Below are 22,642 nucleotides of genomic sequence, written 5' to 3' on the forward strand. Positions count from 1 at the left end.
GCAGAGCTTCTCAGGCTTTTATCGACGAGTAAACAACCTTTGCGACTCGCTGGGCCTCGCGTACGAGTCTAAATTGCTTCTACTCAAAGCAGAGCTGCTCTCTGTGATGATTTATCCGCTGTTTGAGAAAACCGACGCCCACTCCTGTTGTTGGATAATTGCTGGTATGAAAGCGGAGCACAATGTGGCTCGCTTTTCAAAACGTGAGTCATCTTGAGAGGGAATGAATCCTCCCTCCAGCCTTACTCCAGGAGTTCAGGATCAGTTGTTTCTCTCAGTGAAAACTCCTGTTTGCTCTTTCAGACGCACTTTTATTGGAGGAAATCCTGGGAACCTCAGAAAAAGTACTTTACATGCTCAGCTCACGGATTTCTGTTTTGGATCTCTTGCTTTGGTTCATTGCTTCGTTTTTAAACCCTGATAGACGAATACAATTAAAATCTGAGACGTTTGGATTCAGACTTCTTTGCTCTGAAGTCCCTGAATGTCAGAAGTCACCTGGTTATAGAGTCCAGCGGTTTAATCTGAGCCCAGGAAAGTTCTGGAGGAAAAGCTGCAGGAGACACTGGGGTGGAGGTTCTCCTTCCAGCAGGAGAACCAGCCTGAACACACAGCCAGATAAATTATGGGATGGTTTGGATCAGAGCATGTTAACGAGTTAGAACGGCCTAGTCAAAGTCAGAGCTATGAATGCAGGACGGGTGAAGGTGTGACGCTGGTGGAGAACAGCACCACGGTACCTGCGGCTGTGAGGACCGACTCTGTGGCATAAATGCATAAATGCACGCCGCACTGTTCAGCTTCTCATTGGTTACCAAACTCTTCCTGTTCTCAGTTCTGCTTTTCTCTGTTGGTCTGTTACATAAAATCACAACAGAATGAGCTGAGAGCGTATTTTCCTGGTCGTAACGAGACGACACGTGAAGAAGGTTTAAAGCCTGCAGGGCGCCGTAGTGGCCACAGAAAAATGTGCTTTATAAAAAAAACTTTTCTGACAGCAATCCTCTTAATAAATGTCATTTTATTGGGTCTGAGCAGCAGCTTTAATGTAGGATGTGACCCAGTCGCTGCAGCCTCTCTCTTTTCTTAATGATCCGCGGCGGATCGTCTCTCGCTGCTGAATGACGACGGCGAGGAAGAGAAATTGTGTCTGCTTCTGTTTACAGTTTCCTCTGAATGTTTCTGTGGCTTTGCACCTTTTTTCTCTGCATGATTTGCATCTTAACAACCTCCTTTAACCCTTTAAAGCCCGGCGCAAGAAACAATCGTCTCAGAAACACTCGGGTGGAAAAAGGACATTTATGGAGATAAGCTTAGTGGACTTTCTGCAGATAGGTTATATTGTAAAATACAAAAGAGAACAAGGATGTGGGCGATGAGGAAAACGGGGAATTTTGCACTTGACATGTCCAGATCTGTCCTTTAAAGATCGGCCATTTTATCCAGTCTGACTGGCAGAATAGAAGCAAATAGAAACAGCCTTTATTGTCCCTTAATGTACCTGCAGCAAATGAAGGAGAGAGGAAGACAAAATATAAAAACAGAAAGTAAGAGAGCGTGCAGTAAGGGCAGATTTACAGTTATTAATATTAGCAGAGTCAGATTAAATGACATGTATAACGCGGTCGTGTGTATTTGCATAAAAACAGCAGACTATTTACAAGCACAGGAAAAACGTCAGGGATGTGAAGCTGTACTGTAGGGAGCAGCAGCTGCTGGGAGGAAGGATCTGTGACGACGCTGCTCTGAGCACCGCGGACGCAGCGATCTGCGGTAGGAGGTCTGTGGACCAACCAGAGGCCGTCAGATCTTCAGGTTCCTCTGCTCCTGCAGCTGAAGCTTCACTTTAAAAGGTTCCAGCTGAAGAGCCTGATCCAGGATCAGCAGCCGGATGTTTTCCCCCTTAGATAAAACCGACTGCTTTGACCTGAGTCCTTGGGCTCAGACTGCTGCCATCGATTTTTAAATGCAGAGGAGAGACGGCTAATAGACGGGCTGCTGGAGGAGAGCCGAGCTCGCGCTGCTTCAGAGGCGGCGCTGGACGGGCCGGCGGTCCAACGCCGGCTCTGTTTGTGTTTTTTGTGAGGGTGAATACATTACGGAGCTGTTAATGAGCGATCTCTGCTGTTTCCACTGGGTTTGCTCAGTGCGGTTTTGTGTCGTTGTGTAAATCGAGGTAATGAGGCCGTTCTCTTTCTGTGTCACGATGCAGAAAACCTTCAATCTGCAGCTGCGAAGCTTTAGAAACATGAGGCTGCTTTTTTTCTTCTTTAAGTTTTAAACCAAAACTTCACTGAAATCATAAATAACTGCCTCTCATCACCTCCATGTTGCTGGACTAACGATGAAGGTGTGATGTTTGCCAGCAGCCAATAAATGGGTTTTCATTTGTTTAGCAACTTTAACGACTGGAACTCTGGAACAGCCGTAGACTGCAGGGCTGTTATTCCTGGATTCATGCCGTTTCTGTTTCCTCCAGCCGCTCGATTTCCTGCGGTTATCTCAGCGTCTGGAGGTCAGGAGGTCGTCCACCTGATGCCACCTGGGATTAAAATAACTAAAATGTCTGTCATCTGCTCTCTAATATTTTTAGACAAATAGAAAAAGCAGAATAAGAAGCCAGTCGATCATTTTATAAAGACAAGAAGAAGCAAGGATCAGAGATGTGAATTCAAGTGAACACCTTTAGGTGTAAAAAGAGATTTTCATTTATTTGCTTATTTACTTTTAAATATTTTACCTAATTACAGACTGCAAAGACCATTTATCAACATTTATAATCTGTTTACTATACGTTTGTTATTATAATACGTTTACTGGAGGCGTACAACGCCACACGCTTCTATTAACAAAAATTAAAAGATAATTTATAAAAGTTTTGCCTCATTTAGCAGTAAACAAAGCATCTTTTAAAAAGCATTTGTTTAGAAATGTATTTCGCACAATCCAAGACTAAAAACTAACATTTAATCTGGTACGACTAATTAAATTACACCGCTGCATCCATAATTTGCTGAATAATATGAAACATACCTGGGAGGTTGAATGGGGTAAATTAGCATAACAAGCTAGCAACTCCAACACAGAAAGTTCTCGTTAGCGCATTTCAGCGTTAACGGCCTGTTACGCTGAAAGTTGTCAAAATAACTTAGACCGTGAGCGTAACAGTGCTACGTGCTAAGCTAACAGTACGACACGAATGTTTGAGAGCAGCATAAAGCTCACGTTCATCAGCGAAGGTGTAACCCGCCTGGACAACAGAGCTGTAAGCTAGCGCTAGCTGCTATTAGCTTCATGGGTAGCCCAATAACAGAGGAGCTCTCCTTTCGAGCTGCACCACGCAACGCTGAAACGGCAAAAAAAAAACACGCGTTCAGTCTTTGTTGTCTATAAGTTAATGTTTCAATAGTTTTCACAAGCCTAGAGCGCCCTCTTGTGGCTATTAGACGGGGCGGCACAGTGATCTAAGGGGTTTGCACCCTTCTTGCCTCACAGCAAGAAGGTCCCGGGTGCGAGTCCTGGGCTCAGCAGGGGCCTTTCTGTGTGCCGTTTACATGTTCTCCCCATGTCTGCGTAGGTTTCCTCTACCACTAAAGACACGCTGGTCAGGTCGGCCATTAGTGGCGCCGCGCTCAGTCGCAGCAGCTCAGGCTAATCCTCCGTCTGATCTATGAAGTTTAGTTGTATGTTCCTTGTATGTATGATAAATAAAAGCATCTCATCTGATCTCTCTCTTATGATCTTTACACCTTGGTTCATGTTGGTCAAAATGATTTAACATTTTATTTATATATTTATATTTAACATTTAATTTATATATGAGTTGCACCGGACTATAAGTCGCAGGATCGACCAAACTATGAAAAAAGTGTGATTTATAGTCTGAAAAGACTATAGGTGCATTTATACCTCTTTAAATGCACCTATTTTCTGTTAGTTAAGGGACTAATTTGATCAAACTGCAGCATTTTGATGAATAATAGAGGAGATCTAATCCAATACGTGTAACCTGAACGCCCTTTTTGCAGCTCTGTCCCAGGAGGAATGTTGTCATCTTTGTGGTTTTTAGGTGTCATTTATAGCCGCGGTTTTAAGTGCAGCGTCTCACACAGAGGCACCTTGATGCTTGCTGACACTCAGACCCTGAGAGCACCCACATCACAGTGGGGTCTGCAGAGCGTGAGGAGCACATTTAGTTGACATAGTGTCTTTACTGCTCAGCGATGAGTCAGGAGCTCGCTCACAAACACTCAGCGAATCCCTCAGAGAGGCAGAAAATGTTTTCCAGACAGCATTAGGAACACGGCGGGCCTCTGAGGGACCACCTGACATCTGCTGCCATCTGCTGCAGCTCCACGCTGGGCAACAGAGACGGTGTCATGTCTCCTCAGGATGAGGTCACGTATTCTCTGTGGGGGGGGGCACGTTGGCCCCACGCCGACAGACGGCCGCTTTGTAGCCGTGCGTTCTGACGCGCTGCGACTTTTTCATCGGCTTCATTTGCTTTCATGTGCATCAACTCTTAGTCAGGAGAAGATGCCTTGTTTGGGTTAAAATACGGGCCACCTTGTTTAAATTTCATTTGTGAATTATTTTTTAAAACCGAAAACATAAAACCCAGACAAAACAGAAAAATAAGCAGTGTTGTATAGTAACGAAGTAAAAATACTTCACTACTGTACTTAAGTATATTTTGGAGTACTTTATACCTTCCCCGAGTACAAAATTTTTTGATAACTTTTACTTTTACTTCACTATATTTCTGAACTTAATTGCATACTTTTACTCCAATACATTTTCAATGTTTGGTTTAGTTACTCGTTACAAAAAGAGAGAGAGAGAAACAAGTGTTTTGACCCCACCTACTGAGTGACTGTGGCAAAGTCGGGTCTTGTTCATCACCACCAACAGGATAATAAGCTGGTTCAGTGGTAGGGCAGGTTAAATTAACCTTGTGGTATAGGTAAAGCATCTAATAGCAGAAAGTCCTAATTTTCTTAACTAAATGATACCCTGCAGGTGTATCTATTAGCAGGTTTACCACTTCCTGTAGGTTAACTAATCCTGGTTTATCACTTAACCATGTTCTTAGTATACACCCCCTTTGCCTGCACTTGGTTGTGTGTTGGTTGCTTAGCACTGACCTTGCTTGAAGAAGGAAAACAAAGCTTACAAAAAGGTTGTATTTTCTGTCTAAACTTGGTCTGTATTTCTCCTGCACTTGGCTGTTTATATTATTTCAAGTGAATTTGACTTGAAATGTCATTCAAACTGCATTTTCTTTGTTTTACTTTTTACTTATACTTTTTATTTCATTACTTGAGTACATCTATTTTTACAGTAATTTTCGTACTTAAGTACAAGACATTTCAGATACTTTAAGACTTTAACTCAAGTAACATTTCAGTCAGTGACTTGGACTTTTACCAAAGTCATATTTTGGAGAAGTACTTATACTTTTACTTGACTCCGAGTTTTCAGTACTTTATACAACACTGAAAATAAGAATATAAACCCGTTTCTCTGCATTAAACTATTTTAAATGGGTAAAATAAGATAAAACACAATGTTAATGGGATCATACTGAAACTAAATATGGAAATATGTCTTAAAAGAGAAACTCTCTTTTTTTATGACTGATTTAGGCGTGGCAGTCAGGAGACATGAAAATAAAAATAAATCAACATCTGTGATTTATTTAACATATGATTGAACTTGACTTTGTAAAGTGCCTTGAGATGACATGTTTCATGAATTGGCGCTATATAAATAAAATTGAATTGATTAGGTTTAGAGGTTTAACACTATACCAATAAAGACAAAAGATTTTCTACATTCTTAATGGTGCAAATTTGATAATTTAAGTAGTTAGCAGTCTTTTGATTAAATAAGAATGAGCATCTTGTGGAAAAGTCTTGAAAAGCTGATATTTCTACCTTCCTTCCTAGCAGTTGAGCTTCTTGGTTCTTTAAACTGGTCTGGATCAGCGGTTCTCCTGCTGCTCAAGAACCTGCTTTCTTTAGACTATTTCAGTTTTTTCAGACAATCTTTCCCCCCTCATATAGTCTCAGTGGCGACGTTCAGTACAACACAGGGATCTTAATTTTCTCGCTCGGCTCATTTGTCCTGAAGGATTATAAAAGGAGAGCTAAATTATTTATTGCAGCGCGAAACAAGACTGTTAGCCCCAGTGTTGGACAAAAATAAATCATGAATTTCCTTTTGACAGGAGTAATTATTTAGGGCCCATGAATCATTTCAGCTGAGTGTGTGTTCGTAGTGCTCTTTGGCAGATGGTGTTTAATCTTCTTCGGCCATCTGGACTGACTTTTTTCTTTTTTTCTGCCATCCCCACCCTCCCTCGCACATACCTCCCGCATTCGGCTCACTCAGGTGTGCGTCGTGTCTGTTGGGGAAACATTGCTCAGAAAACAAGATATTAACTGTTTACATCACGCTTACAAGTGACCTGCGTGACAGAACTGTGATGAACTTGAGCCAAAACAACAAAACAGGGCTTCACTGTGACACGCTGTTAAAAACAGTGGAAGGATCAAAATGTGCTGAATGGACTAATTGATTTGATCTAAAAGCACAAACACTGAAGCTCTTATGACTAAGACATATTTCTACTGATTACAATCTACAATGCTGATCAACATAGAGAGGGAGAGAGAATTGTTGAAGCCATACAGCTTTTTTTTTTTTTTTTTTTTTTTAAATAAAAGCCAAAATCTAAATTAATTGGGGAGCCTGACGAGCTAGCTTATTTCTTAGTAGCTAGCGTGCTAAAGGCTGTTTGTTACTGACAGATGTGGTCCGCTTAACAAAAAATGGTTAGCTTGACAAGCTAGATACTTAGCTGGGACCGTAAGATGGTTGGAAATGATAACTTCACGTAACATTTTTATTATTATTAAAGCTTTATTTAACCAGAAAAAAGACCTGTTGAGATCAAGACCTCTTTCACAAGGATGACCTGGCCAAGAAAGGCAGCAGCAGATGTCTCAGCGAACAATAACAAAACAACCATTAAAATATTGAACGTTTGAGCACTTTTATGAATAAAATGCATGAGTTATTATTGCAGTAACAATATAAAATTCAAAGCAGTAATAATTTAAAACAGTCGCTATTTGAAGTGTTTTCGTTGTCAGTCCGTTTATTTTACCGACAGACATGCTAACTTAGCTTCTTGCTAACATTAGTTTCAAAACGAAACATACACCAGGAACCAGATAGACGGCTAATTAGCCAAATTATGCTGGTAGCAAGCGTATTATAGGCTGTTTTATTTTTCTGACAAACACTGCTTGTTGCAAATGTTCCCTTTTTAAAAGCAAAACAAATGTTGGGTCTCTGATTAGCTAGTTACTCCGACTGTTACTGATTGACAGTTTTCTGAAGCTATTCTGGTAGCTGGTTGTTAGCTTTGTTTTAACAGGAAAAAGTACTCTGGGAGTTTGAAAAGTAGTGTTTATTTTACCTGTTGATATGCTAACTCATACTTTGTTTTGCAAACATTAATTTCCACACAAAGAAAATATACCAGGAAACAAATAATGTGGCAAATTAGCCACGTTATCTTGGTAGCAAACATACTGTAGGCTGTTTGTACCTTTTTTCTAGCTTGTTGAAAATGTTTGTTTAAAAACTAAACAAACGGGTGTCTAATTAGCTAGTTATTCAGGGTGTTGTTCATCGTTAATTGTCTGAAGCTATTGTGGTAGCTTGTTTTTAGCTTTGTTTTAAAATAATAAATTGCTTTGGGAGCTTGAAAAGCAGTGTTTATTTCACCTGTAAACACTACACTGCTTTACCTGTAGATATGCTAACTCATACATTAGTTTCCACACAAACAAAATATACCAGGAACCAGATTAGATGGCAAACTAGCCAAATTATCCTGGTAGCAAGCACACTATAGTTTTATTTTTCTGACAAACACTGTAGCTACTTTAACTAGCTTGTTGAAAATGTTTGTTTAAAAACTAAAGCTTGTTGTTAGCTTTGTTTAAACATAATAAATTGCTTTGGGGGCTTGAAAAGCGGAGTGTTTATATTACCTGGAGACATGCTAAAACTCATATTTAGCTTTGCTAACATTAGTTTCCACACAAACAAAATATACCAGGAACCTAATAAGGTGGTAAATTAGCTGGATTATCTTGGTAGCAAACAAGCTTTAGGCTGTTACCTTCTCCAGCTCGCTGAAAATGTTTGTTCAAAAACAAAAGCACATTAGCAGACTAATAAGCTAGCTGATTAGCCAGGTTTTGTAGGTAGCTAGCCTGCTGTAGGAAGTTTATTCTGCATATTCACACCGTCACTCATTCGGAGCCTTAAAAGCCATAATATTTTGGGTTGGAGCATCCTCTAAACTGTTTATTTCTGGAGTATAAATGGTAACACTCAAAGCTTTCTGTTTGTCTGAAAACAAAAACGTTTATTGTGAGTTGAAGCTTGCAAATGAGTCAGGTCATTTTCCTTGCAAACCCGCTTTAGGCTGTTTATCTGACACATGGACATGGGAACATTTGTAGCCAATTGTTGATTAAAAAACACTGGATTCGTAGTTGGGGAAGCCACTTAAAAGGACTTTTTTTAAAAAATTATTATTATTTTTTACCATTTACGTGGTAAATCTAGTAGCTTCTTTTTCTGTTAAAATAATATAAATTTGCACAATCTCCATCTGTACATCCGGTCACAGTGGTTAACACCCTATCATAGGGCTGTGGGAGGAAGCTGGAGTACCCAGAGAGAACCTGCATGTGGACGGAGAGATCATGTGAACTCCAGAGAGATCCCAGGTTGGGATTAAAACCTGTGACCTTCTTACCTCCAGGCACCACTGTTCAAGTTAAAATAATCATCTCGACGCCAATAACCGCAGTATTTCAGCTATAAAAGAATAATATTTCTAAGTTCCTTGCATTCAGGCTGCAAACTCGTAATGTATTTGACCCGTTGGATAGATTTTTACTGCCCTGGACACCCACAGGAAATAGATTTTTGCTAAAGCTGTGGAAACAAAACCAGGATGGAAAAGAAGAAGTCGTGAATTTGAGTTAATCACAATCAGTAATGTCTGTAAAAGAATAAATGAATAATGTGATGGTTGCTTGTTTGCCTGATACTATCTGGAAGCTTGAACAATAGCAAATCTGCTGGAAGCTCTTTGCTTATCTTTAGACGGATTAACCCTTGTAGCCTTTGGCAGATATCTACCTTCCCCTTTCCTCGGCCATGTGTATTACCCAGCGGTCAGTCAGCTGTGTACCTGTCAGATCAGAGGCATGCACGTCTATGCCACGCATAACCAGACTTTATCTGAAAAAGTATTTTTAAGTTTAAAATCAACAATGGTGCATTAAAAATGCCTAAATATCTTATAGGTTAAAGCCTGACCTTTAAAGCTCCAGAAACTTCCAATGTTTTGCTGATATTTAGACAGAAGGACCCCCTACATGTTGGGGCTAATGGTTATTTGGGCTTTTTGTAAACCAGAGCGGGTCTGTTGTTGCTTTCAGGCGGCATTTATTTGTGTCTTTGGTCATTCTGCTGTGGACCAGAGAGGGAGGCAGGAAATGTGCGCTCACAGACCTAAACACCTAAAATGGAAACCTCCGCCCCTCCCACGCCGGCTAAAGAGGATATTGATGGATGCAGAGAGGCAGAGAAAGAGGAAATATTGATTAATAGGAAGAGACGCGCAGTGGGGGAGGAGAGATGCGCGTTGTGAGGCAAACAGGCTGATAATGAGGGGAAGACGCGCCCAGATTGGTTTCATCTCCTGCGCGTTGCTTCAGTCGGTGCATTCCTCCGTGGTAACAGGCAGGGTCAGTCGCTGTGCGCGGTTCTGTCGGTCCGTGCTGTAAATGAGGCATTGTGGGGGCTGCCATTGTGAGGTCATGGCTTGGTGATGTAATCAGTGTAACCCGGCGCCGCTTTTCCTGGCCGCGGTGCAGCTCTGTGTTCAGGAAGCGGCCAATCAGGAGGCAGAAACTGCAGGACCACAGGGGTCCCCCCCCCCCCCCCCCCCCTCAGCCAAGTCAACCCAACAACTTTTTTAACACGCTTTATTTGTTTTTTTTCTTCAGGCGGCTCTGATTCTGTTTTTATCTTTGTTCAAACTAGAAGTCTTTGTTCCATGTTGGCTCATATCTAGTGAAACACAGATTTAAGAGTTTAGTTAACATTAATATCAACATGATTAAGGAAAATTTCAGCTTTCAGCTCATTTTTCTGCTCAAGTAGATAACAGTTTTTAACCCATAAAAACTTTTATTTACTCCTTTATCTGTTAAGTAATCTGGTGTAAAGTTAATTTAATGCCCAGATCTTGAAAACAGGCCTGACCCAAAGCATCAGACTTTTTTTCAAGGTCATTTAGGGGTCATGTATGAATTTGTTATTATTATTATTATTATTATTATTATTATTATTATTATTATTATTATTATTATTATATAAATGTGTGCAGAAAAGGTCCCAGGCAAAATCATCCCTACATTAAATTTGCTGTGCACTAAATCTAAAAAGCTTTTAGACCTTTGGAGGAGGATTGAGACTTTTATTTTACCCACTAAAACTCGCTGACGTAGCGCCAGCAGACGTCTGAGTAGACTCTGATCTAAAACCAACATCCTGTTGTTGTTGGGATGATTGTGGAAGGATGCGGAGCTAATGAACGCTTTAATTACTGATAAAATTCAGCATCCTTTGAGTTTTGTCTGCAAAATAAAAGCAAAACTCTGGGCTTGTTTCTCCAAGGTTCAAGAGGAAATTGTTCTTTTAGATTGTTTTATTTTTTTAGGTAATCGGAGCAGTTTTTCTTAATTTTTACATTAATATTTTTAATAATTTCCCTCCAAACAGACAAACTTTTTAATATTACTATAAGGTGATCCTGGATCAGTGGTTCTCCAGAAATCTGGAGGTAATTCAGTGTTTATATCGCTCACAAATTTAGTTTAATTTCCCTCTCAGGATTAATAAAGAATTTGTAATTGAATATTCAGTCTTGACTATTTGCAGAGTAATTTAACTTAAAACAACTGATTTGAATTTAAATCTAAGGAGGTTTGATATAGAAATATTTAGCCCTATTAGTTTAGTTGAAGCTATCAAAAAACGTCAAACATAATAAAGATTTAAATGCAGAATTAACAGCTTTCCTCACAGCAAAGTGATTCCCTGAAGGATGAACTAAAACTAAAAATAGCGGCTGCAGATATCCACACATGTACACCGCGTTCCTTTTATCTTTTACTTGCTCTAAAGTCTAATATTTCATGTCTGAACGCTGTGAGCCGGTGAAACTAGTGTGAAATTCCTGTCTGGGCCGACAGAGCCGGTTCTGATCCAGATCTCAGGTAGCTGCTGGATTTCTGCCGTTAATCTGCTGCAGACGGCTTTATAGCCTTCTGGATAGAAAAGCCTTTATTCCCCCCCACTCTGGGAGATTTCTCCTCTTAACCTAAAAACAGAATCCACACAAGCTGAAATCTGTGAACTCGTATATAGAGTAGTCTAAGAGGACTTTCTTTTTAACTATTTCACTTTTTCACGCAGGAAATCGGTTAAATTTGAAGTGAAAATAAGACTTTTTTGTTGTTTTCTAGCTATAAAGTCAGCGTTGGTGTCAGATTTTACTAACAGGATGAAGAAAAACTCATTTTCTGGGCTTTTAATGAGACATTTAATCAGAATAAAGTGTCCTCGCTGCTTTATTCAGGCTTTTCTCTGTAATCCGGTGACGATGTCCTCAAACGGCTGACCTTCAGACGCAGGAATGTGACAGAGGAGAAACCGGTCCTCCTTCCTTTCCTCCGCCGCTCTTCCTCTCAGGAGGACTTTCATGCCAGAAGCTTCCTGGTTTTCACCAGCAACTCTAACCCAGCGTCCTTTTCTTTCCACTCAGCCTTTAACTGATGCTGTCAGTACCCAGGCGGCTGTCAGCTCCTCCAGCTTTAGGGGGAACGATGGTTAGATTCCCAGTCTGAGCTCCAGAAGGTTTGATTGGGCCGCAGGTTGCAGAGGCAAATAAAGCTGATTATTGTTGTTAATGGAGGTTTTTCTGCTGATGGAGGCTTCAGCGGGTGTGAACCTGGCTGTGTGTGTGTGTTGTGGGCGGGGCCAGATGTGCCTTCCTGTGCAGATGTTGCAGCAGGGAAACAATCACAGGACGCGCTCTTATCGCGGCGGCCAGCAGCTGGACGGGCTTAGAGCGTCTGCTGGGGACAGTGGGACCGGTCCGGGCGCCGCGGCAGCAGCAGAGGGACGCCATGAAGACGCTTCTGCTCCACGTCCGCAGCAGACGGTACCAGGTAGAGTTCACTGGGTCCAGGGGTGCCGGTTCAACGCCCGGGTCCAGTCAGACGCTTCGTCTCTGATGAGCAGGAGGCTCTAACTGGACCCTCGGCTTCACGTTTTAAAGGTGCGCTGTGCACACTCACACTCAGGAGGGATTTATTTGGAGTTTATGATCCAAACTCCTGATAAACGGCAGAAAATGTTCCGTTTTCTCAGCAGTTGTTGCTCAGCGGTCGGTGAGATCTGATTTGGTGGAGCACTGATGTGTTTTGCTGCATGAATGTTGCAAATGGCTTTAATATCAGAGTTTGTGGCCTCAGATGTGTGAATGATTGGGGGAAAAAGGTTTTTTAGTGAATACTGAGTGCTGCCAGTGTGGCCCTGCTGCACAGCTCTGTTCTCTGCATTGTTAACGCGTTCCCATCCTGTGGGCGGGGCCTGCAGGAATATAAACAATTGGTTATTTTTAGGCTGAATTTGGACTTTCCAGGATATTTATGGCCGTACGCCTGCCTGGCCAGAGCGTCTCTGAGGAGCAGAGTCTCTGCGTTTTACTCAGATAGGAGCAGAAAAGCTCATGTGGTGAACAGGTGGGCAGGAAGCTGCTCCTGAATATCTGAACAGAGGAAAACCTGGATTATAAGAGATTGCTGCTGCTGGTTGTGATTAAGCGTCACCTTTTCTCTGCAGCCATCATCATCAGCAGCATCTTCTCCAGCTTCAGCATTAACGTCTGCATTAGATCCTAAACTATTCACACCGCTGGCAGATTTAGATTCAATCTGGTTGGAAACAAAAATAACAGCTTTTTAATTCACATTCTAAGCAAAAAGGCACAGCTGAAAAGTATTCACACCTTTTTAATAGTCAGAAATCTGTGTCTGCATTGTAGCATTAAATTCTTCTATTATTTCTGATCTTTTTTTTATGCTTCCTGGTATTCTGGTTGGTGACGGACGGCTTATCGGCGTTAGCGTCTGTCATTTCTGTCCTGTTGCTCTTTGTTAATGGAGGTCGTTGCTTTGGTCATGTGACAGGGAAGCAGCACGGGAATGTCGGTTTTCATGTTGCAAAGGTAGTAAATAATAATATATAAATAATGTGGATAAATTCTGATTACTGGCCATTAATTTACATTAATATCTGGCACTGGCCCAAATCTTCACATCGATGCATCACCAGTGTTGAGGATTTAATTTAATCTTGATGAGTTCCAGGTCATTTAGGGTAGACAGCCTCTTTCCCATCACCCTAATTTTTAGCTCCCTCCACTGATCGTCAGATTCAAGTCAGGATTAGTTTATTAGCCTTTGCAATAAAAGCGCAATTTTAAAAAAACTCAATTTCCAAATCCAGAGTTCTGCAGTTTTTGGCGACGTAACAATTAACGGATCAGACGCATCCTCCAGGTGTCGGTAAAATGTTTATTATTCTCTTGAATAATAATATTCTAATTAATAAAAACAGTTTTATTCCTTGTTCTAAATAGTCCTGGTTTACAAACATCTTTATCTAGAGGCCAGTTTTGTTGCTGGTGGTTAATGCAGAGAAAAGTCCAAATTAAATCACAATTATGGTTGAAAATAATCAGAATTTAGATTTTTTGGTAAAACTTTACAGCACTAGTCGTGAGTCTGGCTGCTCCAAAACTTTTATTTAAACCTCATTCTGTCAGGATTATGAAACATTTGGGGCTTAAAGTATTTTATTGGCTTTTAAACTGAGAAACAGACTATGAAGCAGTCCTGAAATGTACTGAAATGTATCAAGTGTTTTTTTTACTATGCTGTATTTATGCTCCAACTTTTATTTTTCATGATTTATTAGTTTGAATTCCTAAAAACCCAACAGCACAGGATGACTAGACATCTACAGCAGCAGGTGAACTTTTTAATAAACATTTATTGCTGCAGTATTTCACTGGATTTAATATTTGAAGTGAGGATAGAGAGGAGCAGAGTTGATTAATTTCACGGCTTCGTCTCCAATCTCAGCTTTTCTGTGAGGCGTCAGTTTTTTTAAAAGCAGAAAACCTGCTTTGGGCCAGAGGCTTTTTAAATAAAGGATGTAAAAAATTAATTTCAGAAAAGCTTTCCTCCTGTCCTGGAAATGCAGCTTGTCGTCGACTCTGGAGGCCGTTAACTCGTCAGTGCATGAAACTCGGTGCTGACTTCTTCTTCTTCTTCTTCTACTTCTTCTTCTTCTTCTTCTTCTGTCTCACCCGACACCTGAGCCTCATTTACTGGATGATTTACCTGAAGTTATGCTGCAGGAGCAGCTTGTGCTGAACTCTGGGTTAAAATGAGAAAAACTCATTTTAATTGATTACAGGGGCAGTTTATCGTGTTATCTGCAGTGTTTGGGCTTTTGTTGCATCTTTTTGTGAGCGGTACTTTGATGAGGAAGAGTGAGGTAGAGGATAAGAGAGCAGAGATCACTGTGGTGATGTGTTTCGCTTTCTTTGCCAGATCTATAGTTAATAGTTAACAGTGATCATTTCAACCAGTTTGCAACAAGCAGCCGATCTCTGCAGCTGATTTATTTGTTTATTTGAGAAAGTTCAGAAACAAAAACTACCCAATAAAAGGTTTTTCCTTCATATTTTCTGTCCAAGCAGCCAGAGTGTTTTGTCATATTTAAGCGTGTTCTTGGTTGAAGGCTCTCCGGGTTTTTTAAAAGTCCTTTAAATAGTTTTTAGGGACATTGGCCATCGCTTCTCATTCCTCATGTTTTTATATTTTCCTTCTAAGCAGCCAGATATTTATTAACTCTTTTAAGGTCATCCTGATCCGTAGTTCTCTTGACTTTCCTAAAGTGTTTCTTTGGACTTTGGATGTTTTTTTTTTATGTTTAAAGTTAACTAAAGATATTGTGTCATCCCTCTATAAGATGTTTTTAGACTCTTTTTAGTCTTGGTGGTTTTCCTTTGCTTCTGAAGGTCTTTTGTACATTTACTGCTTTTTCATCCGAAATGAACCAATAGTTTTGTACCGTCACTCAGTATTTTTATATCTAAATGTTCTTTTAGTGAAGCCTGACTTTTCTTTATCAACAGTTTTCCAGAGTATTTGAAGTTCTTCTTTGGACTTTGGCTGCTTTCTTTCCCAATACATCCCATAATGTTGTTCTTGTCCTTTCCAGCAGCCATGCCTGCCTGAAATCTTCTAAAGTGGTCATAAATAAAAGCTCTCCAGGGTTTCTGAAGGTTTCTTCAGACTTTGGCTGCTTTTACATTGAAAGTTAAAGAAAAACCTTCAATCGTCTGTTGGGTTTATATTTTCTTTCTACTAGTTTACTTGTAATATTTCAAAATGATCTTGAAGGTTTGTTGGCTTTCTAAATGTATGTAGAAGTTTGTCTTTGGGCTTTGGCTGCTTTTTTTACCCTCAGAATTAAACCCTAATTTTCTGTCATCCCATATTTTATATTTTCCTTACAAGCAGACAAATGTCCTCAGATTTTAGACAGACCTTGACCTCCAGGCTTCCTAAACATTGTCACGGTTCTTTGCTGCTTTTCACTCAAAGCTGATTAAAAAAACTTTCATCATTCATCATGTTTGTTACATTTCCCTTCCAAGCAGTCAGGAACTCTTCTAATCTAAAGTTTATCAATAGTTTCTCTTTGGACTTTGGCAGATTTTGCATTTATGGTCCAGTATTTGCCCGTTTTATGAGGCATCTTTTTTATGTTTAAACCTCTAAACTCTGACCTACAGGCAGGTTGTTGTATCGACCCAACCCATAGCAGACTACTTGGCCAACAGTCAATTATAATGAGCAATCAGCGTTTATCTGGAACGCTAACATGCAAGCGTCTTTCATCTGCTGGTCCGTGTTTCCATAGCAGTAGCTTGTGGTGGTTTGTTTTTATTGTCATATTTGAGATGACCAGAGGTTGGGAATCACAGCTATTGATGCTAAAGCTAATCAGGATGTGGCTAAAGGTCTCAGGTCTTTGTTTGATTCATTTCCTTTTAATAAAATCATTCTACAAATTATTTTCCATCTTGATAAGACAGTTTTATTCTTATCTGTATAAGATTTTCACACTGGCACATCTAGTGGTGTGCTAAGTGAATTACAAACAACTTCACTGTAACTGTTTCTACGGAAGCCTCAGAGTATCATAAGTATGTATACATGTATGTATACGTGTCCTCCATGTATTAGCTACTGCTAGTAGCTAATAGCTTTGGTCATCGTGTGAAATGGTTTTTGGCACTGTTGGCAAGTCTGCTTGTTTTTTTTCTAAAGGCGCTTATAAATTCTGTAAGTTGTGGTTTTATGAGCTCATCTCTGAACGTTCGGTTGGTTATTTGGGCTCTATAAGGAACCATAAACACCAGTAAAGAGATCCAGCTGGTCTTGCTGCTGTACTACAGACAGTGAACGGGTCGGCCGATATCCCTCCACGTACTGAGCATGCATACCTTTCGCCTCAGGGAACTACACAGTTTCTAACATAATGGCAAAAATAAACTTCACTGTTATGTTGAATTAACTTACCTGTCCAGCAGAAAGCTGTAACCTCTGCAGCAGCTCTAAGCCTGCGCTCCCTCATGAATTATCTCCACCTGGTAATAATAGCTAAGCCGATACAGATTCTTCTTGTTTTTTTACCGGTTATTACTACTTTTTCTTCTCTTTTTTTTGCTTACTTTCTCTTCCTCTCGCTGGACAAAAAGTACGGATGGTCCTCCATTTCAACAGAAAACGGCAAATAGAATGATCTACAGTCGTCTTTGCTTGTTTTAAACCGTCACCACGTTCACATATAGGAGACAGATGGGGGAAAACGCTTTAGCTACTGAAATCAGAAATAGCGACGCAACATGGCGCCTCCCAGTGGGTGCACGACACAGATGTATGCATAAACTACTAATTCTAAGTTATGAGAATACTTTCATTTTATGTGATGTTATTAGACTTTGAAGAATAGGTATTTATAAAAGCAATACTTTATTTTTGCTAATTAAAAGCCAAATTAGTTACACATTGCCCCTTTAAGGTCTGTCTGTCTTTTACTCTTAGTTTGTCCAGATTTTCACACAAATAAAGCTCATTATGTGGTCATGGTAAGGTGCAGGAACCGGACACATTAGACTGAAAAGAAGCTGCCAGAGTCCACAGAATAAAATGAAAAAGCTTCAGAAAGCCTAGAACTTACCGAGCAGAACCAGGTTATCAGTAAACCTGGCTGCTTAGGAGGTCAGATCTGGAGTTTCTGTACTTTATGCACATTTAACAACACTATAATTTTACTAAAATGATTTAAAACTCCTACTCATTTATTATTAATTAGCTCCTCAAATTATTCTCTTACATGGGTAATTTTATGGCATAAAAAAATGCAAAACTAACCCTTTAAATGATCAGAGAGCAAATCAGACACCGTAAAATATTGAGAAGGCTTTTCATCATCCCAAATAGGATCTTTAACGAGATTCCTAGAAGTCTCAGCGTTAGCTCGTTAGCAGCACAAAGCTGAAATCAAAGGCAGAAATGTTTCTCGCAGAGATGCGACTCGCTTGGTTTCTCTGTTTTTAAGCTCTTGGTCGTCGAGGCTTTCACGGAGCCGTCCTATCGTGGCAGTTTATCTTCACCGCGACCACCAGCAGAGCTTTATGACCACCTCACCCTGAGCTTTGTTCCTCCTGATTACCATCTGCCTGGTTAGGCGGCGGCGGATCAGTTACCAGCAGAATCTGATGATCTGAGGCAGCGTGTGAGTGCAGCGCTCTGATTGAGGATCTTTTCTTGCGAGGTGTTGAATAAATGATGATGTCCTCCCTCCGCTCCTCCTCATCCATTCTTAATGCTCCCTCGCTCTCACCATACTATAAAGTTCTCCCTCATATCCGCCTCTCCTTTTTGTCCTCCCACATCTTCCGTCGTCCTCCGCCTCTTTCATAAGATGCAGAAATTCTTCGTTTTTTCTCTCCTCCCTGCTTTCACTCCAACACCTCAGAAACACTGAATTAAACTCAAACCGTAGGAGTTAATCTGTGCCTCCCTTTCATTAAGGTGAACAATGCAGCAGGACCTCTACATGACGTTGGTCCACTTCTTAGTCACTTTTAGATGGCGTTTATCTCTGGAAGCCGTATCTGATTATTGAATACATTTTCTCAGGCGGAGCGAGGTCAGCCAGTTTGTTGTTGCTGTAGGATGAAAACCTTGGTGGTTTGTAATAAATCAGCTTTTATGCCGCGTCCTCCACCTGTTAACATCTGTTTTTCATTTACTCTCCTCCTGAAATGTTTCTTAAGGTGGGAGCGGATGGAGATGAATCTCTGACCAGTCCTGGTTCCTCTGCAGCCCCCCCCCCCCCCCGTTCTGAGGACACTCGTAGACGTAGCAGGAAGGGCATTTTTAGTTTTATGGATAATTTCAGTGTTCATTTGGCCATCTTCCCTCTGAAAACCTGTTTTTATGACTTTGCTGGAGTTTCAAAGCATTCGTGCTGCCATGGTGTCTAATAGGGCTGAACGATTTTGGAAAATAATGTAATTGCGATTTTTTTTCTTAATATTGTGATTTAATGCGATTTTTTATTTATTTATTTTTTTTTTCAGTTTAATTTATCACGTGTTTTAAAATATATCCAAACAATAAATCAACTTGTTTCCTCGCCATGTGGATTAGTTGCTAAAAGACCCGCAGCGTCTAAACTCAGAGCAGAAATGATTGCGTTCTGCCTACGATATATTTCAACCAAAATAGCAATTTTGACTTTTCTCTGCATTAACCACAAGCGACAAAAATGGCCTCTAAATAAAGATGTTTGTAAACAAGGACTATTTAAAACAAGAACTTTTAATGTTTCTATTAATCAGAATATTATTCAAGAGAACAGCTTTTAGTTGATTTGGACATCAATCCTTGTTGAACATAAAGTCCAACCAACAAGCAAGTCTATGTATTAAACTGATTGACCAGAACTTAATGCTATGTATGATTATATAAACTCTAAAACAAGTAATAAAATTAGATTATCTCACTGCTGCAGCTGTCTTCCCTTCCATGTGGAGGCAAACCCACTTTAAACATTTTACCAACACCTAATGGACGCGTCTAATTCACTAATTGTTACATAGCCAAAAATTGCTGACCTCTGCGATTTGGAAATTGCGTTTTTTTAAATCATGATTATATTGAAAATGCGATTAATTGTTTAGCCCTAGTGTCTAACGACGTTCTCAGGGTCGATGGAAGACAAAAACAGGCCCGCAGCATAACGGATACTGCACCATACTTATTAAGTGATATGAGCTTTGTTACTATACTTTGTGATATTTATGGGGATAAGAAAACAGGATTTATACATCAGTCCTATTGGCATTACGCATACAGAGCGTCACTAAAACAAATCCTGCTCTAAAAACAATAAATTACCACACGAGCAATTGTTCCACTAAACGGCACAAAATTATTATATTCAACCAAATGCCCTAATATATATTTATGGATGATCTCAAGGTGCCATTTCTCATTTTGAGTAGTGGCTAAGGGAAATTAACGTATAATTTCTGATGACAAACAGAGAGAAGGTGGAAGAGATGCGGCAGAGGTCCTGAGGTGGGATTTGAACCCCAGACTGCTGCGTTTTAACCACACGTTGCCCCAAAATAAGGATTTAATATTAAATTAAGAGCTTTTCTTGGTTGCTACACTGCAAAAACGGAATTAAAATAAGCAAAATGTTCTTAAAATGAGTGTATTTGTCCTTGATTTGAGCAGGTAAATAAGCTGATTTGCCAATGGAATTAGAGTTGTTCCTTAAAATAGGAACAACTCATCTCCATCGTCTTATTTCAAGTGCAGTCTATCTAATTATCTTATTTTTGGGGTCATAATATTCATTCCATTGGCAGATCATCTTATTTACCTGATCAAATCAAGGACAAATAAAATAACTTTAACAACATTTGACTTATTTTTAGATCCATTTTTGCAGTGCACTGCAGTAAAAGATGAGTTTATTACAGCTCTCACTTTAAAACCTTTTGAGAGATTTTTAAAAAGTATTGTTCAAAACAACTTAAAGTGATTGGAGGAAAGTCCAGGAAAAAGATAATTAAATTTAAATAAAGTTTCTGTGGATGTGTTGGGTGGTCTAAATCAGAATATTGGGAAATAATCGTGGTTTAAAGGATTCTCTTACAGTCCTTTCTGTGGGTTCTCTGCAGCGTCCTGTAGGTGGCGCTCTTCTTCCTCCTCCTTCCTCCTCCTTCCAGGCTGCTTTCCTGTCCTGGTTTCTCACGTGGCAGCCGGACTTCATGGAGCTCGGTCTGCCCTGTGCCGTGTTATCTGAGCCGGGAGCGCGGCCGGAGGAGGAAGAGCGCGGCCGGAGGAGGAAGAGCGCGGCCGGAGGAGGAAGAGCGCGTCCCGCCTCCTCCAGCCTGGCACGTCCTGAGCGCTCCGGTGTCAGAGCGGCGACCATCCGGCCCGTTAATTTGGTTGCGTAACGGGCTTAGAGGGCGCAGATTGTCTGGAATGGCATCCCGCTCAGTCGATCCGTGATGGCTGCTGCTGCCGCGGGGGAAGCTGCTTCACGCTCAGACGCTTTCACCTCGACGTTTGGTCGGTGCTTTTAGCCGCCGAGAGGCAATCTGTGAACAACAGTGGAAACGGCCTCAGCTTCAGCGCCGTAAACATGAAGCTGGAGGATAAACAACATGGTTTGTGGTCGGGATTATTCCTCCAGCCCCGGTTGGGTCTATTTTTATAGCCGGAGTTAATAAGGGATGTGAATGCGGTGTCGCTTTCCTCCTGCTTCCTGTCTCCGTCACGCTTTATTGTTACAGGAAGGTTCAACGCTCCTGCTAGTCTTTGAATTCAGGCGTTCCAGACACGTTTTGTTCAGGTGTAAAGAATCCAGCGCCCAGACTGAGCTTCCAGGTACGCAACACGATGCTACCTGCCCACCAGGTCCAGGCGTGGCATTCTCTTTCTGCTAGATGTGCTCCAGTGACTGAGATCTGTTGGAGATCACCAACTTCCTGCAGACCTTAAAGCTTCATGAGGTCTTCAGGTTAGCTGAAGTCATGCATCACCAAGTGCAATGCAACGCCTCAGTGCACGAAGCCTGGTCCTTTAAAACACTGATAAGCAGGTTTGGTGTGGGAGACGTTTCTGGGATGAGGCCTTCGTGTCCCACATCAGTGTCTGACCTCGCTATCGCACGTCTGACAGAAGCTAAATTCTGATGGACGCGCCGCTAAACCGTCGTAAACGGCCTTCATAGATGTATTCATATCGACATCCAGTCTAATTAATCATCTAGATTAGATGCATCCCTCTCCCCAGTGACATCCTCCAGTGTAAAATAGTAACCTTATGAAAACTTTCCTCCTGTGTTTAAAATGAGGATTAAGCATCTAGTAAAGTTTTACATTTATATCGGTTTCACAATTAAGGAAATGCTAAATGTTTTTAGGCAAATCAGCATCAAATCATTGTTGGTGTCAGGAAACGATTATGCAAACGAACATGTGACTTTATTTTCATAATCTTGTTTATTCTTGTAATTTCTGTGTTATGGTCATTGTAGATTAAAAAAAGTCAATTATTGGCCATTATATTTACACACAAAACAAACAGATTCATTTCACATATTTGTGAGAATTTTTTTTTCTGATGTTGAAAAGATGGAAATTAGCAAAAAAAAATTTCATCATTAAAGGCATACTTTCTTTTTATATTAAAACAACTATATTTACGACATAACATCAGAAATTCGGGATAATTTCACGACCCCCTCATTGTGTCTTGCGACTGCAAGACACCAAATAGATTATCAACGCAAACGTTTTTACTCAAGTAAAAGTGTAAAACTACTGCATATAAAACTATTTAAAGTATTAAAGTAGAAGTAACCCCCCTTTACTCTATTTGTATATTGTTAATATTGTAAAAAAAAATGGCATTGGCTGTTTCACCCACATACGGAAAACAAACCATTTAGTGTGATGCAAATATGTTAAAGGTTCATAAAGGTGCAATACTGAGCATTAACATGATTTCATGGAGCTGGAAACCTTATTGTCTGGAAGTATTACTAATTTTATGTTGTTTTGCTTATTGTTTTATGATTGATCATTTGTATTTTATGATGTCCTGCGGGTATTTAAAGTGTTTTGTAAATAAAATTGCCATGGTATGGTATTGGTGCAAAAAGTCAAACTTCAGAGAAATATTATCAATAACCTTTTACTTATTATTGGAATAAATGAACATCCAGGCATAGCTGCAGGAATTAATGAGGGAAACGGAAGTAAGAAAACAAAACTGGACATGGAAATTAGTGCATTACCCTTTTA

The 22,642-nt window shown here is 40.3% G+C and overlaps 1 protein-coding gene across 1 annotated transcript in view; it reads left to right on the top strand.

Annotated features, from left to right (window-relative positions):
* Positions 1–22,642, top strand: part of rps6ka3b (ribosomal protein S6 kinase, polypeptide 3b) — a gene marked incomplete in the record, with an annotated part of 62,934 nt that overhangs the window by 11,006 nt on the left and 29,286 nt on the right.

The sequence above is a fragment of the Fundulus heteroclitus genome, chromosome 21 (genome assembly GCF_011125445.2).
Source record: "Fundulus heteroclitus isolate FHET01 chromosome 21, MU-UCD_Fhet_4.1, whole genome shotgun sequence".
NCBI lineage: Eukaryota > Metazoa > Chordata > Actinopteri > Cyprinodontiformes > Fundulidae > Fundulus > Fundulus heteroclitus.